The following is an 18,445-nucleotide window of genomic DNA, read 5'->3' as shown; positions in this document are numbered from 1 at the left end:
CTTATGGAATAGCCTGCCGGAGAGCATCAGGACTGCAGAGACTGTTGATGTTTTTTAAAGGAGGCTCAAGACTCACCTCTTTAGTTTGGCTTTTAACTGATTTCTTTTACTCTTTTAATTCTTCTATTATATGTTATTTTTAATTTCTAATGCTTTTAAATGATTTATTTTTAAATCTTTATGCATTTTATTATTATTAAGTTTCTAAATCTTCATTTATTTATTTATTATTATTATTATTATCATTATTATTATTATTATTATTATTTTAATCTTTAAATCCTTACATATTTATGCTTTTTATCACTATTTCATCTCATACTTGTAGTCTCTTCAAGCCTTTGGCTGGTAAAACAACAACCGAGTCTCTCTGTGGTCATTAAGACAACAGTAGATGCTTTCTGTGAGAAGCTGATCTGATGGCATTAAGCACCATTGATATTCAGACTGCATGCAAGCGTGGAAAAGCTGAAGAATTCATGGTGATTTCTCTAGACCAGAGAGCTCCATAAATCCATCCTCTGCTGTACGGTGATAAGCTTCATTATCCTGAGTGGAGAAACTAAGGGGAGGAGTGGAGGAAACAGGGCAGAGGTAGTTTTACCGTCACGGTTTTCCCTCCTGCTTTTGACCTTACTCACAATAAAGAAATAAAATGTGGCAATGACTGGAGCATGGCATTGATACACCTAAGAGACTCTCTGGAGAGAGTTGCTTGGAGTGTACAGATGAATGGGTATTCTCCTGTCAATTGGGAATGCAAGAGGCACGTGAAACATGCACAGCTTGTTGTACAACCTGTGTTTTTCCAGGCATACTGAGGCTTTTAGCATGCTCTGTCTGACAGTCTGATTTGCTGTCCTTCAGCAATATTTTAGAAGAAGTGACAATGGCATCATGATGCACTGTGCACATCCCTGTATGCTTAATTGCATCCACATGTATCTAACATGTGCGTCTTAGAGCCTGATTAGACCTGGTATTAACATGTGTTCCAGTGATGCAAACACAAGTGGATAGCCGAGACATATTGCTGTTCACACCTGTGCCTATCATGCATCTCCAGCTCATCACTTGTTTTTAGATTTAGTTACTGCCCCCTGCACAGTTATTACATCCACACTTTTGTTTGCTGCTCTGTAGCATGCATCTAATCACATTCGGGGTTGTATCAGTACAGCTGGTGATATCGCTGTCAGCAGAATTTAACTTTTCTCCTTCCATACAGCAAAATGATGGATGATCAGGAAACACTTTGTCCACCTTTATATAAAATATTATGTTATAGAGCTTTCTGTCGCACTGTCACCAAAACAACCACCATGTCCTGCACTGCAGTCTTTTCAAAAATAATTATTATTTTACTTTTTACCCCCGGCCATTACACCATTAGTTATACTACTTTTTGGTCACATCCATTGGTGGTTTTAGGAGGGGGCCAGCAGGGGCCAGTGCCCCTGTAACTCTGAGTCCGGCCCCCCCTGTGGCCCCCCGCTGAAGAGTCGGAGGGGCAATGCAGAACATGGAACTAAATCGTTTCAACAGGTTGCCGGTTGGACCACTTAAAGCAGCGCACCCACCGGATCATGCAGAATACACCACACAAGGAGGAAAAGGGCACAAATTTTCTAGTGTATATATACAGTGTTTCCCATACACTGACTAATTTGCCCCACCATAGTCTCCAAAAATCGGCCAGATATAAAATGCCTCCGGTAAATGAACGTCACTCTGTAGCACACCGGCTGGAGCGCCTACTGAGAACTCTTTGGCTCCCCCTCCCTCCCCGGCCTCACAGACGTCGCTCTCCTAGTGCTAGTGTGAGCTTGAGTTGATAGAGCAGAACGCATTTTTAAGCGGAATACTGAGGAATACTGCCATCCACTTTGTGAGGCATTCTTGGAAACACTGGGAAAACATCAGTAGAGAATTGTGTGGCTGTATTTAAGACAACTCTGAGCCTGCACAGCAACACACAGCACCACTGAAGTAAGCTCTTTTTCCTTTCTCATTTGGCTCATGGTAGTTACACGTCACATCATGTTGATGTAGCGATGTGAAATACGATCCGGAGTTTTCATGGGTGTTTTATTTTGAAAATCGACCGGTTACTCTCGTCTTTTCTGTGCCTGACTTCCTGTTTGACTCATTTGGTCTGTGCAAATTGACGCACCGTCGCGTGCCGTCCATCAGAAATAGACCCATTTCATATTTGTAGCGGAGCGGAGCACTGAGCCGCCTCTAGGCTGCGGCTGGTGGAGCAGCTTACATTGACTTGAATGGCCGCTATTAGCTCCGGCACCTGCGCCTCGGCTGGATTGCGCATGCCACGGATCCAGTGGGTTGCCAGAAATGGGCCTGTCCCAGAGGCATTCAACTACCAGAGAGCTTTTGAAATCTTCTTTTCAAAGCCACATAAAATTAAAATTAAAGTATTTTGTATCGTTTTGCGTATCTGTAACTGTGTTTGTGAGTACGGAAGCATATTGCATTCACTTGACAAATTAAAAAAAACCTTTTCTGAGTTTTTCTGAGTAATTTTTTCTGTTTTTTCGGAGTAATCAGGGCGTAAAATTAACACCTGCCAAGCGCCAATGGCGGGTAAAAAATGAGTTTGGCGTGTAAAACAAAAACACACACCCGCCAGTGGCCGATGGAAAATTTTGAATTGCATGTGGCTTTTTTATGTGCTTCGACCATTTCTGCCAGCTGTGTCCAGGGACGGTTTTTGCTATGGGCAATGTGGGCGACCGCCCAGGGTGCAATCTATGTGAGGCGCACGAGCGCCCTCGAAAAAAAAACCCAACAACAACAACAAAAAAACTCACCAGTTTTCTAGACTACTGCTCATTTCCACGTCAAGTTAGTGAAGTGGGCACTGGGGCGCCCCTATTATCACGTTTCAACCAGCAGCAGAAAGGAAATGCGAATCCTGGAGGTTGTGGGTTGAACGGGGGTCACAGACAGGAACATGGCGGAGGTTCATAGTGCTCTGCGGCGCAAGATAACGGCCAACTGGCCGGCTCCGACTAAGTCCGACTCCAGGTCCAGTAATTTCCTCTTTCGTTGGTGTCATGACTGCCCAGTAGTACCTGGACAACTGAGCCGTGGCGGTACACAGGTATGTGGTGTGTCAGAGGAGAAACGAGCTGTTCACATTTCCACAAACCTCGCTGCACTTTAGGGACTGTTCTTTACTTATGGAGGGACTGTCAGGGGAGGAGGGTGGCTGGTTGATTTTTTTAAATTTTTTTTTATTTTGATCCCCCCTATGTTAATCACTTATTGATACTGTTTTTGAAGTATGAATAAGTCAATAAGTAATTTATTCCAATGAAATATCATTGATGTATTATAGAAAAGTGATTTATCTTATTATAAATGACAAAAGGCACATCTGCCTCACTTTTGCTGTGGTATCGTGATACTACTACTGCAGCCTTTGCTGCAAGCACGCCGAAGAAACACAGAGGACAGGGTTGGATTTTCCTAAAGTTGGATTTTCATACTAAAAACGTAAGGTAATTATTTTTCGTCAAATAAGGCACAATACTCCCAAGGCCCTGGGAGTAATTCATTCATTTTTCTGTTTTTTTTTTGTGGTAATTTTTTTCTGTTTTTCGTGGTAAATTTTTTTCCTGAACGAGGAGACAAGATACTTCAAAATCTCGCGAGAAGCTCCCACCTGGCACCTGCAAGTGACCCCTGCAGGTGCAGGGGTCACTTGCAGGTGCCAGGTGGGACCTGCAAGTGACCCCTGCATCCATGGTGACTCCTGCTCATGGATGTATTTTGCATCCGTGCTTCTGCTCCTAGACAATTTCAACTATGGGATCAATAAGGGTAAGAAACATAATTAGTTACACACAGGGTATGATAATCTAGCTATGTTTTCGACTGCATCCTTCTAGTGTAGGCCTATTGCTCAATGTAACAGGTTAGGTTAGTAACAGGTTGTAACAACGTTAGCTGACAAACGTGTATGGGCATGATTTCAGTTGTCAGGTAACTTACTCAGAAAAACACAAAATATTACTCAGAAAAACAGAAAAAATTAGACCAAAAAAACAGAAAAGTAAATAAATTACTCCAAAACAGAAAAAATACTCAGAAAAACAGGGCTTTTGTATTTGTCAAGTGAATGCAATACGCTTCCGTATGTGAGTGAGAGAGTTTTAAAAGAATATTTTGTCTGCACATGATTCTAGATAATAAAATAGCCCTCCACCAGTACGTCAGTCATTTTTCTTTAGATTACTGAAATGTTTGACCACTAATCCTTAGCCGTATTTTAAATGTAACCCTTCATCATAACATACCACTAGTGTTTTTATCAGTAAAAAGAGAACATATTTCACACATAAAAAGCACAAAGATGTTGAAATCTAGGCATATTCTGCCTTTAAATCAAATATATACAAAATGTATATATATTCATAAATATATATATATATATATATATATATATATATAGATATATATATACATATACGTATCTTGTTGTTCAGACTTAGATATTTAACCCTACTTGCATGTGCCCCTGTATCAAAAGGACTGGCCCTAGCTAGCAGCTTGGTTTTCTGTCTCTGTGTGTCAGTCCCGTGATGGTCTGGTGACCTGTCCTGCCCAGTGTCAGCCCCCGCCCCCGCAACCCCTAACAGGATAAGTGGTTATGGAAAATAAATGAATGAATGTAAAACTATTACTGAAATTTTATCAGTAATTAGTGACACTGCTCATTATTGAAAAAAAGTAATATTATCACTTAAGTAATATTAGTAATATTATTACTAGTATTAATACTAGTAACTAGTAACGTGTTAGGGGGTGATCACACCGAAATGAGACGCTAGAGACGCCTGAAACGCTGGAAGCGCTTATTCAGTGCGCGCTAGCTACTGGGGTCTGATGCTCAAAAAGTTGAAAATATTTTAACTTTTCAGTGTCTACACAGTCCCCCCCTTTTGGTTTTGTGTGTGTGTGTGTGTGTGTGTGTGTGTGTGTGTCTAAAAAGAAACGTCTACAAAAACGAGCGTCTAAAAAGACGCTTGAATGCCAGTCAGACGCAACCGTATCATAGGAAAACAATGGTTTTACTGGCGTAGCGTTTCTGGCATTTCATCTCGGTGTGATCGCTCCCTTACTGCTCAACACTGTGGGGGATGTATCAAGACACATTAGTGTTTACACTACAAAAGATATGTGGTCAAATGCATGGCAGACCACCTCAGCAAGTGGTTTGAGTGATCGGATCACAATCCGTCTTGGTGGCCGTTTACAATTGTATTTAGCGCTGTCCATTTGTGTATAAACAGGCCCTTAGGCCTTCCCACTGAGGATGCTGGTAGAGATGCAAGGAAAATATGCAAAGAGAGTGGAATCGAGGAAGCGCTTTTCTTTTTCCTTTGAATTGTCATCAGAAGCAATGTCAGTTTTTCATGGATCAGCTTTCGGTCACTGTTGTTCTCCATGAACAAGGCATAGATTTTGGGAGGAACACAGGAGACACGTCCCCCTCAACATTTAGAACATGGGGCTCACTGCAGCGGTCGCAGGTTCGACTCCAGCTTGCAACCATTTCTGCATGTCACCCCCCTGCTCTCTCTCTCACCCCGTTTCACTCTGTCCTGTACATTAAAGGCAAAAAGCCCGAAAAAATTATCTAAAAACCCCCCAGAACATTTATGACATGTGCATCTGTCCCCTCCAATAAAACCATGAAAGTAGTGGAGGACTTATTTTGATGGATGACTAAAATGCGACTCAGTAAAGAAAGTATGGTTGCAATCTTCCATAAAACTGAAAGAAAAAGTGATGTTGAGGCTCCACTCCAACAGACTGTGCAAAGATCTGGCTGCTGCTGCAGGATGAGTCCTGGGGGTGGAGTGAAGTGACCACACCAGAAGCTGCTCTAAGACAGCCGCAAATTAGAGCAAGAATAAGATAAACCTAAAAAAAACTAAAGTTGTAAATAGACATGGTCACACAGATTCGTTAATACCACTGGGGCAAGATGACTTTCAATTAAAACAAACAAATTTTATTAACAAAATTATTCAAAGGAAAATAACTAAATGAAGTCACACACCAGTCACACACACTATATAATGAGCATGTGGGCAAGGAAGGGGATAAGGACAGGGCTGGGGCTTACTAAGCGGCAGGGAGAACCAAAATCGGAGAAGGAGTCCTCAAATGAATCACCCGGGGACACTGCAAACACACACACACACACACACACACACACACACACACACAAAACCAAAAGGGGGGGACTGTAAAGAGCACAACACCACCTGGAGTTAAACTGCTGCTGTCAGCCCAGCACCTGACAACAGAAAAAAACAGAACAAAGATTAATAAAACATGCCCAGGGCTAATTAACTAAACATAGCTAAAGAAACCCAAAGAAATACAATTTAATAAACCAATTCAACACAATAACTGAAACCAAAATACAAAGGAAAATTACTAAACTAATTTCTAAATAACACAATCAAAGAAAATGTAGTGTAATGTACTAATTTACTGTAGTGTTTATACTGTACCTTTAAGTTGACCTTTAAAGATACGTGTTGAAGCAATGTACTCTGTGCACTGACAAGTCACACACTGGTTTATTATTTCATGTATTTCTATGGCACACACATACACTCATTGAGCACTTAAGCATTGTGGTGGAAAAGTACCTAGGATTCACTGTGCATCATTTTTTTAAAAATAGCATGAGGATGGGCTCAGAAATATTGGTGGAAAATTAGGGGAATTCCAGCTTGGCCTGATATGACCCTGGTAATAGGAGGTGGGCCTAGACTGCCCAGGAAAGCATTACACGATGAAATTGGCTCCAAGGGAAAAAGGGAGAGCTGGGATACCATTATGTACAAGCTCCAGTGGGTAGGCTGGCTTCAAGGGAAGAACAGAGAGCCGTGACACCGTTATGTTCAGCCCAAGTGGGTAGGATTAAAGAAAAAAGGTGGAGGCTCAGCAGAATCTTCACCAGCCTTAAAAAGGGATGCACAGAAGGGAAAACTTCAGTCCTGCTCTGGAGCTTGACTCATTGAGTTGATGTGTTTTGTTGCCTGCGAGCACATTAAACTCAGTTGCACCTGATTCTACGTGTCTCCAGTGATTTTTTTGACCTCTGAGTATTTGAGTTTTTGATATTTAATAGAAAACAAAGAAAGTTTGTTTGTGAAGTAGGGAACGAGGCTGCAAGCTTTCTGGCCCAGCTCCAGGCCTTGAATTCTGCTTCTTCATTTTTTGGCGAGCCAGCGTCGGAGGGCAAGAAGGTCAGATCCCGAGAGCGGGGGCACTGGGCTGCACATCAGATGTACAGGTGGCCACCAGATAGGTAAGCAGAGCCTTTTTCTGCCTAAACTGGGTGCGTCTGAGGTGCAGTTGGGAGCCGCCCAGGTTGGAGGTATTTGACAAATTCCTCTCCTAAGAACCTAAAATGTGATGTAATAATTACTAACTGATAACACAACATTGGGACATAGCTGATATATTGCTGGAGACAACTGAATCTAGTGCAACATAGCGTGACCTTGGTGCGGAGTGAGTGTGTGTGTGTGGAAGCCAGACAGATTAGGGTGACCATATTTTGATTTCCGAAAAAGAGGACACTCGGCCGGCCACGACATAGCCTACTTAAATGAGTTTACTCGCAGTTTACTCAAAGATGCCTTATAATTTTTATATATATAAAATTTATATGTATGGATAGAAAATTCAGTTATATTACAAAATATTATCTCTCAAAGACAGAAATTCAGATAGGCCCCTATAGGGGACACACACTAGAGTGTGGCGATCCGAGCCCGACGGTACCCGACGGGTCGGCCGTGTTTGGTCAAAAATGTAGCTATAAATTGTATTCGGGCTCGGGTCAGATTCGGTCAGCTTTCAGTGAAAATGTAGTGTAAAAATAAATAAAATCCTATTGTCTGTCCTGTTTATTGCTTGGGCACTGTTATTTACGTGACAACACCTGAACATAACACACACAGACACATTGGCTGTTTGTTTCTATCTCTCTCCTCTCTGGAAGTCTCGGACCTCCAGCCGCCCGCCTCCACCTTGATTAAACACTGAAAATAAAATAAAAGAGGGAGCCAGGTTTTTCCTATTTTATCTTATTTTGTTTTATTTCTCCCTCTCCTCTCGCTAGAAGCATCGGACCTCCCGCCTCCCGCTCCCGTCTCAAACACGGAGGTCTCCCTCTCCGCAGCTGAGCACCCACGGTGCACGCCTGGCCTGTTAAATAGCCTGTAACCACTGTGTGACACAAACTCAGTGCTTTGGTCATTAAATAATGTCGGGCTCGGTTCGGACAGAAACATGCTGCCCGTGCCGCACTCTAACACACACACACACACACAAACACACGGAAAACCGGACATTATCATCAGTTTATAAAAACCCCCCGGACGCCCCGGACGGGATGTGAAAAGTGGACATGTCCGGGCAAAAGAGGACGTTTAGTCAGCCTAAGACAGATAAGCAGGCAGAGAGAGTGTGTGTGTAAGCTAGAGTAACCAAGCAGGCAGAGAAGGAGAGTGTGTGTGTGTTAGACACATAAAAGAAGTGTCGAGTACAGTATAGCAAAAATAAATCACGTGAAGAAAAAAAAAAGGAAAAATAAGCTGAATAATACATAAAAGCATTCTGTGGATACCGCTGTTAATCTCAGCAACACCTCAAGCTTGAAAGCAGGGGAGCTGTGTACATTTACAACTTAAAGGAGCAATAAGCGAAGTCGTTTCACCGCTAGGTTTGCTGTTGTGCACTGCCTGTAGAGCAAAACAAAGTGTGTCATGAGCCACTCCTCCCTCTACCTCTGCTCCCCCCCCCCCCCCCCCCCCCCACTCGCCTCCTCTGTGCCAGCGAGTACCGCAGCACTCCACGGACTGTTACATCCAGGCAGTCCCGGTGTTTCTTCCACAGGCTCCGCTTCACTCAGCTTCACTCAGCTTCACTCAGCTGCCCAATATACCCGCTGCTTCTTCCCACATTAACCTGAATAACAAACCAGGGCTCAGTGCTCCGGTTGGATCCAAACAGAGAGCCGCTAGCTGGGAAGCTAACGGAGGCTAACTGGCTGTGTTAGCAGCTGAGTGAAGTGGAGCATGAGGAGGAAGCACCGGTGAGCCCCGCTTTCACTGCAGGCAGATTCACTCGCCACAGGGGCAAGGAAATAAAACCTAAACAGCCAACTTAGTTTAGCAGTTAGCAATGTCTTTCACTCACTCTCGGTCTCTGCTGTGTTTAGCTATTTCCCTGCTTTCCTGTTAGCGTTAGCACTAAGTTACTCGGCTGCCACGATAACGCTCCAACTCCAACTGAGCTGGGAGCCAGGCTCACGGTCTCACGGAGAAGAGTTGGAACATTAGCATGGCAGCCCATTAGTGCTAATGTCCCCACGCTTCTCTGCCAGGCTCAGTGAGTCAGAGCCGAGAAGCGTGGGGACGTTAGCGTTAGCACTAGTTGGCTGCCATGCTAACGTTCCGGGAGCCTGCTTCTTGGCTCTGGCGAGCTCTAGCGTGGGGACGTTAGCGTTAGCACTAGTCGGCTGCCATGCTAACGTTCCGGGAGCCTGCTTAAGTGTGGGGACGTTAGCGTTAGCACTAATCAGCTGCCATGCTAACGTTCCAACTCTCACGGAGAAGAGAGGAATGTTAGCGTTAGCTCCCAGAGTTAGCACTAGAGCTGCTACGGCTACTGGAGTAGCTTGCAGCTATGGAGCGCTTCTACCATCTCTTCTAGTCACTGAGCCTCGCCTCCATTTCAGCAAATATATTACATTTGGTACCATCGTCATTAAAGTAGGCAGGGGAATAGCTAAACACAGCCGCCAGGCCGGGCTACATTTTACAATGCTAATTGCAAATGTTAGCTGGGCTGCTGGGCTACTCACCTAACACAACCGTAACGCCTGACCCATTGCTGGGACCGAGCCGCTAATAACTCAAGCTCCGGACATTAACCCATGCTACGATTGTAACATTAAATTTAATTGAATCGACATAGCGACATGTGCCTAACGTTACTGTAACACTAATTAAAACAGGCATTTGACTTTATGTTGTACCTGTCCAGGAGAAGAAGAGCTAGCTCCAAGTCAAATTGTAGCCCCTTTAGCTCTTGCAGTGCTCTCCACCTTGGAAATGCAAGGCCAATGTTAATCTGAGTTCTGTCCCTTTCTTTATCCAACAACTTCTTGGGCAACAACCGTTGTTTCTTTAGAGGTAATGTCAGATCCTGGTTGTCGTCAGGTGGACGTTCTTTTATAGTGAGGGAGGGCCAAGGGCTCCAAGAGGAGGAGGAGGAGGGGGGGGGATTCACATGAACGTACATGAATGCGCAGCCGGACCGGCTTGTAAACAATGGGCTGGAGATCAACACAGAGAGAGGGTGTGTGAGGTCATGCTATACTCCAGATGAAATTACACCTCTAGTTCCTTCAATCTAGAAATGATGAATTTCGCTTATTGCTCCTTTAAGTATGTCCCTTGAAAGACCACCAGTGTTGTGGAAGACGTCATGTTTGATCCCTGTGCCTAAGAAAGGCTGTCCCAGGGAATTAAATGACTATAGACCTGTGGCGTTAACTTCCTGCCCCATGAAGGTCCTGGAGAGGCTCGTACTGACTCATCTGCGACCCCTGTTGAAGGACCACCAAGACCCCCTGCAGTTTGGCTTCCAGGCAAATATGGGAGTGGAAGATGCCATTATCCACCTGCTCCATCGGGCCCACTCCTATCTAGAGATGGCAGGCAGCGCTCTGAGACTCATTTTCTGTGATTTTTTGAGCGCTTTTAACACCATCCAGCTCCTGCGAGAGAAGATGCTGGCTATGAAGGTAGATGGCCCCCTGGTGGCCTGGACTACTGGCTACTTGACCGGCAGACTGCAGTATGTGCGGCAGCAAGACTGTGTGTCTCGTACACTGGTCAGTAGCACAGGGGCCCCCCAAGGGACTATCCTAGCTCCCTTCCTGTTTAACCTCTACACATCTGACTTCAGTTACAGCTCAGAGTTATGCCACCTCCAGAAGTACGCAGATGACTCTGTGATTGTTGGATGTGTTAGAGAGGGACAGGAGGGGGAGTACAGAGGTCTAGTCAATGACTTCACAGAGTGGTGCAGGCACAACCATCTGCACCTCAACATAAAGAAAACCAAAGAGATGGTAATTGACTTTAAGAAGAAAAAAACACCAATCTCCCCAGTCTCTATTGGAGGGGAGGATGTGGAGATTGTACCGTCTTAAAAATACCCGGGAGTCCACATTAATAACAAGCTGGACTGGAGTGAGAACACGCTGGCAGTATACAAAAAGGGCCAGAGCCGCCTCCACTTCCTGGGAAGGCTCAGGTCATTTGATGTCTCTGCTCCAATGCTGAATGCCTTCTACCATTCAGTGGTGGGGAGCGCACTGTTCTTTGCACTATCATCATGCTGAAGGCTGCAGAGGAAAACAAGATCAATAAGCTGCTGAAGAAGGCCGAGTCTGTCCTTGGGACCAGATTAGATCCAGTGAGTGTGGTGACTGAAAGGAGGATGTTACAGATGCTTTTGACCATCATGGACAACCCCTCCCACCCACTACATGACACTCTGACCAGGCAGAGAAGCTCTTTGACCAACCGGTTTATCCTGCCTTGGTGTTCCACAGAGAGACATAGACGCTCCTTTTTGCCTACTGCCTTAAGACTGTACAACTCATTCATGTGCTGACCTCCCCCCCTCCCTTTTCTATTTCCTATGGACATTCTGCACTTTGGTTTTTACTCCTCGCACCTTGTGTCACTGTGTTTTTAATTAGTATTTTTATAATATGACCTGTGTTTTTATTGTCTATTGTTTTGTATTGTTTCTATTGGCTGCTGTGGTGCTGAAATTTCTCCTCAAGGGGATTAATAAAGTACCTACCTACCTACCTACCTAGATTCGACTAAAACTTTGGATAATTACTAAATTTACCAATTTGAAACAAGTGAAGGAAGAATTTCCAGGTGTACAGTGGGAGACGATTTTGAATGATTTGTGGACTCCCCGCTCACTAGATCCACTGCTGCAATATTTGTGTGACAATTATAAAAGCGGATCCGTAGCTTCACTTCCTCTGAACCAGGTAGTATTTCAAGATTTAGAGAACGGAGTGGAATTTAATCCAGGGTTGCAGATTGTTGTTGTGCCTAGAAAAGTTGATTGGGAGACAGGAAAATTTGGCTGTTTAACCAAAGTCTCCCTAGGAGACGGGTCACATAAATTAGAATATAACCTCTGGAGAGAAAAGAAATACAAAACTGCCATCACAGTAGGGAAATTACTAGTACTGATATGCACAAAAGAAACAGACGAGCAACCACAAATTCCAAGAGCAAGTGAAGTTAAACAAGGCTTCATGGGAGCCAACCAAGGAAAGATGGAGAAGGGGGTTCTGACACCCATAGAGATAGTGATGACACAACACCCAGGTCGGAGAAACCGAATCCAACTCTGTGTGACCAAATGGCACAAAAGAACATCAGGAAAAAATCGTTGGCCTAAAGATGGAACCTTCAATCTGGCATGTTGCGACGAGGTGGAGTCAGAACTAAGACACATTGAGGCAAAAGACAATAAGGCGAGTTAGAAAAAAAGAACAAAAGGGCTAAAGAAAGGGAGGTATTAGGGTGGTTTAGACAAATAGGGGGTAGGAAGCAAATGGTGCAAGTAGAGTGCAGCAAGCATCCACAGGACCCACAGGACCCACAGGACCCACGGGCACCGAAGCAAATGGTGCAAGTAGAGCGCAGCAAGCATCCACAGGACCCACCGGCACTGACAGACGTGATACCCACAGCCCCACCCCTACAGGCACCACCACCACCATACTCACAAGACACATCACCATCAGAGACAGGACAATGCCCCCTGTGCTCGGTAGGGGAGGCAAGAGCAGCAACAACAATGGAGGGCTAAGTGGAGGGAAGGTTCACAGTGACCTTGGCCAGGGATACGAAGGCCAAGAGCAGACGAAAGAAGACACTCCCCACACGCAGAACACTGACAATGCAAATGCCACCTTGTGCTGGTGCAGAGACAGAGGCGGACCTAGGGGAGGACCAGCAGGCTGAGGAGGATGGAGAGGGGGACCGAACTTTCCTCCAGGACCCCAGCCGCAACAGCAAACCTATCAGCAAGCCGCACCCTATCAGCAATCAGGCCCCCAGGAAATGAACACAGGATATCCAGGAGTGAATCCTGCTGCACCTGACAACCTATGCTGGGGTTGTAACCAGCCCGGCCACCGACGTAGGGAGTGTCCGGTCAACCCATGGGAAGGTCTAGCAGAAAATTGGCCGAACATAGAGACAGGGCACCCATGGTAGGGCTGCCCAGAGAAGCCTGAGGGGGAAGTAATGTCACCAGTCATTTCATTACAGCCCCACGACGAACCAACTATACCTGTTGTCATCCACGAACAAGCATATCCTTTTATGGTGGACACAGGGGCTACATATTCATGCTTTGGAAAATAAAGCTCTAAACTCCCCCTCTCTAAGTCATCCATCAAGACCATAGGCCTCTCTGGGAAATCACAAGTCATACCATTGACAGAGCCCATTCCAATGCTCATTGCAGGAAAAGTCATATTTGCACCCCTACTTTATTCAGCTCATACGCCAGTGAACCTTCTAGGCAGAGATATAGTGGGTACGTCCCAAGTCTCTTATTTTATACTGCTAACTCCTAACTCCTTACTTGAACCGGAAGTCGTTCGAGGTCCGCCATCTTTAAGGCCGTCTCATGTCTCTTATTACTGCCAGTAAGGAGTTAGCGTTAGGCGTTAGGAGGGATCTGTTAGGTGCGATGAGGAAGGTAACACGAGAGGTTCCTAACAGGAAGTCTTTTTCAGCTTGAGGCCCTGACGTATAAATACCTGCCCCCCCCCCATCTGACTCATTTGAACGAGATGGCGGAGAAACAGCGCAAGTGTACCCGTTACATGCATTCTTTGCAATGAAATGCAGTAATTCACATGCCTATGTGACTACAAAGAGTAACATTAATGATATTTCGTGCAAAACTGTCATGTTGTAATTAAGTTTATTTCATTCACAACCCGTTGCGTTGTTCAGCGGACTGTTGGTGATGTGTGGCTGTTAAATGTGCAGCTGCTCATGTCCAGAACCACACATGTTGATATAACACCAGGCACACACTGTTACAACCCCGGCTCTTGGGAAGCAACATAGGAGTCAGACAATGTGTGTAGCAATTAAAGTAACATTTATTGCACAAAAGGAAACAAAGGATAACCAAAAGCTGAAAATGGAGGCTGGTGACAATGCAGCTGGCCCAGGCTGCATGGTGGAAGAGAGAGAGTGGGTGGAGCTTGGTTGGGCTTTTAAAGACCTCCCAGCAGGTGTCAGAGATCAAGAGGGAAACTATAGGGGAGGAGTTTGATTACCTGAAAAACAAAAAGAATCAGATTTGGACATAACACACACACACACACACACACACACACACACACACACATTTGCCCATCATTAATTGTCCTGCATGTCATGTGAGTGGAATAATGTTTAATAGCCTGTAGGTAATATTAATTATTAATATTAATATTAATTAATATTATTACTTTCATTAATGTTGTTGTAAGCTACTGTCATTACTGTCTGTCCTGCATCTCTCTCTGTCTCTCTCTGTCTCTCTTTCTGTCTCATTGTGTCATACAGATTACTGTTAATTTATTATGCTGATCTGTTCTGTACAACATCTATTGCACGTCTGTCTGTCCTGGAAGAGGGATCCCTCCTCAGTTGCTCTTCCTCAGGTTTCTACCGTTTTTTCCCCGTTAAAGGGTTTTTTTGGGGAGTTTTTCCTGATTAGCTGTGAGGGTCCTAAGGACAGAGGGATGTCATATGCTGTAAAGCCCTGTGAGACAAACTGTGATTTGTGATATTGGGCTTTAAAAATAAAATTGAATTGATTGAGGTAGACTGACAGGTCTGATATGTCTTATTCACTCAGCAGCTGACTTGTTGAATAATGGCGAGTGGCTTTAATAATAGTGATAATAATGATGATAATAATAATGATAATGATGCTCATCACAGTGACAGTGGCAGGACTACAGACCGTTCTTTAATTGCCGCAAACTTCGGCAAATGACTCAATAACAATGGTAATACATACAAAACTGTGTGACCAGAGTCATGGGGGGGGGGGGGGGGGGGGGGGTTACGGCTTTGATCAGCGAATATAATGTGACTTGGGATGTAGATCCAGCTGTGCCACCGTCATCAGAAAAGAACGTCGCTTAATCAGCAATCCTCGCTCCTCACTCCTAACTCCTGACTCCTTGCATGTTTTCCTAAGTGGGAGGGACTAAACAGTTAGGTAAGGTGGCTAGGTTAGGTGGTTAGCAGTAATTTTAAGGGACTTGGGACGTACCCTGTGTGCCCTCTCAAAGTTAATATCATGTGTACTCAAGATGGACTATATTTAGACTTCCCTGAAGATCCCCCACAAAGCACGATGCCACAGCTGCCCGTGAACGCCACAGAGACACCACAGGCATTGGTCTACTGGCTCCAACTGACACCAGAAGAGTCTCACCTCAAACACACATGGACTGAGTGGGAACCATGGGTCAGGTTACATTTTGACACAGCACACACTCCCACTGCACTCCACGCTCATGTATGACACAGACCAGACTCATGTAGATTATCAAGAATGCTGGGACGCAATGCTCAATAAAAAACCATGCCTGATCACTAGTGAAGACATGTATTTAGGACCTCAAGGTGTGGCGGCAGCCGTCCACCTCCCAGAAGAATTAGCAGGGTGGTTTTAGGTGCCAAATTCTGCACCACATGTTACACTGATGATAGCAGAAGGTTATGAGTCTCATCATCTGGGTCCTATGGTCAGACGTGCACTGCAGGTGCGAGAGTGGTTACCCACCGAGAACAAATACATACACATTTCAGATGACAAACAATACATTAGAATCTCAACTAAGACAGGTGATGAAGCAGTCGCAGACAAGGTACTTGTAGATGGCATTACTCCCACACAGATTCCATCACAGCTATGGACAGCACACAAAACAGACATAGGCTTGATAAAATCAGTGCAACCTGTCCGCATCACACTAAAACCACATGCTAGCCTACCATACCAGAGGCAGTATCCTCTCCAGCAGCATGCCATTGACGGTATCTGACCCACAATTGAGGGCTTGGTAAAAGCCGGAGTTCTGGTCAAAACTAGAAGTCCCTGCAACATGCCCATTTTTCCAGTCAAGAAACCAAATTCCTCAGACTATCACTTAGTGCACGACCTAAGAGCAGTTAATGCAGTGGTGGAAACAGAGACGCCACATGTGCCAGATTCACACACGTTGCTTTCAAACATACCACCCGACACACAGTGGTACACAGTCATTGATTTGTGTTCAGCCTTTTTCAGTGTACCGCTACACCCAGATTCTCAATATTTGTTCGCATTCACCTATGAAGGTCAGCAATATCTATATTCCAGAAGGATTTTCGGATTCCCCATCGATCTTTAACCGAGTGTTGACACAGGATCTAGCTAATTTGAACGTGCCAAGCACTGTACTACAATATGCAGATGATTTGCTTGTCTGTAGCTCTTCATAAGAACAATGTTAAAAAGACATTTTTTGGCATGACAAGATACAGTCGGCCATGGATTTGTGACTATGCTATAAAAACTGCTCCGCTCAGAGCTTTAGTAAGAGCAGCAGGACAGACAAACAACACAACACAGCTGTCCTGGACGGAGGAAGCAGAAGGTGCGTTCCAATCCTTAAAAATAGACATGCAGTCCGCTCCGGCGTTAGGCATCCTAACTACTCCAAGCCTTTTCATCTCTACGTAGCAGAGAAATCTGGGTTTGCGTGTGCCATCCTGATGCAAGACACACCCACAGGTAAACAACCACTAGCATATTACAGCACTAAGCTCGATAACATAGAGGCTGGTTTGCCTCCCTGTTATCAGAGGCTAGCCGCAGCTGTCTTTGCATTTCAAAAAGCATCCTCGTTAACAATGGGACATCCTGTAACTTTTTATACCTCTCACCAGCTTCATGCCCTGCTGACAAGTCCCAGATTCGTTTTGACACAGGCCAGACGCACAGGATATGAGGTCATCCTGTCCGCTCCTGAGCTCAACATTCAACATTGTACCATCATTAATCCGGCCACCAAAATGATTCTACCCACAGAAGGTACACCACATGACTGTCTTCATGACACAGACACATTCATGCGCGCTTGAGAAGATTTGCACAATCAGCCCATTTCAGCTGACCTCACATTGTTTGTTGATGGCTCCTGCTTTCGGGACGCCACAGGTAGTCATGCATGCTATGGAACTGTACAGCTCAACAACGACGATCAGGACTTTGTGACTGTACAATCATGTAAACTTGCTCAGCCCTGCTCCGCCCAGCTTGCAGAGATAAAAGCTCAGCGTGTAGATTAGCAAAGGGAAAGTCACTGAATGTATATACAGATTCAGCATATGCATATGGAGTGTGCCACATCCATGCAAACATTTGGAAACAGAGAGGGTTTCACAGAGCAGATGGCACCCCAGTCACACATGGGGAGGCCATTGTCGACTTGTTGGAGGCTATGCTTCTCCCCAAAGCCCTAGCCATAATCAAATGTCCAGCCCACCAAAAGACTGATTCGTTGATAGCCAAGGGTAATAACCTACCTAATGTAGCAGCCAAACAGGCAGCAATAGGTGCAGTAATGGCACCCATATTAACCATACAATACTGTGAACCCCTCACTACCATGCCTTTTCTTGTAGCTGCGCAAAACAGAGTAAGTAAGGCTGAAAAACGACTGTGGATCAAGCGTGGCGCCATCAGAACACAAGCACAGGGGCCAACAAATGGTCTCTGGCAAGATAGTCGTGGCAATTTTGTACTACCGATCCTCTTGCTATGACATGCTATAGTTTGGGCGCATGGTAGTGACCCTTGCGCAAGGGGGGAGATCCTACGGAAATTGCAAGCAACATGGTGGTCACCATTCATGGCAGCCACGGTAGATAGAGTACTAAGTGAATGCGAAACTGGCGCATATACCACCTCCAGACGGTCCTCATGTTAGACTACATAGGCAAGGGAGCACAATCCAGAGTAAGAGGAATGAGATACATCTTGGTAGTCATATGCAGATACAGCCAATGGGTATAAGCAACAGCCACAGCCCGATCAGATCACAGGACAGTTGCAAAATTCCTCTGCCGAGAAGTCTTCCCGAGATTTGGGATGCTGGACACCATATCATCAGATAATGGTAAACACTTTGTATTTAATGTAATACAAGAAACATTGAAGCAACTAGGCATCAAACAAAAGTTTGGCTGTGTCTACCACCCTCAATCACAGGGGG

Source organism: Epinephelus lanceolatus, chromosome 2, assembly GCF_041903045.1.
Source record: "Epinephelus lanceolatus isolate andai-2023 chromosome 2, ASM4190304v1, whole genome shotgun sequence".
NCBI classification, from domain to species: Eukaryota; Metazoa; Chordata; class Actinopteri; order Perciformes; family Serranidae; genus Epinephelus; species Epinephelus lanceolatus.
This window is presented reverse-complemented; position numbering follows the sequence as displayed.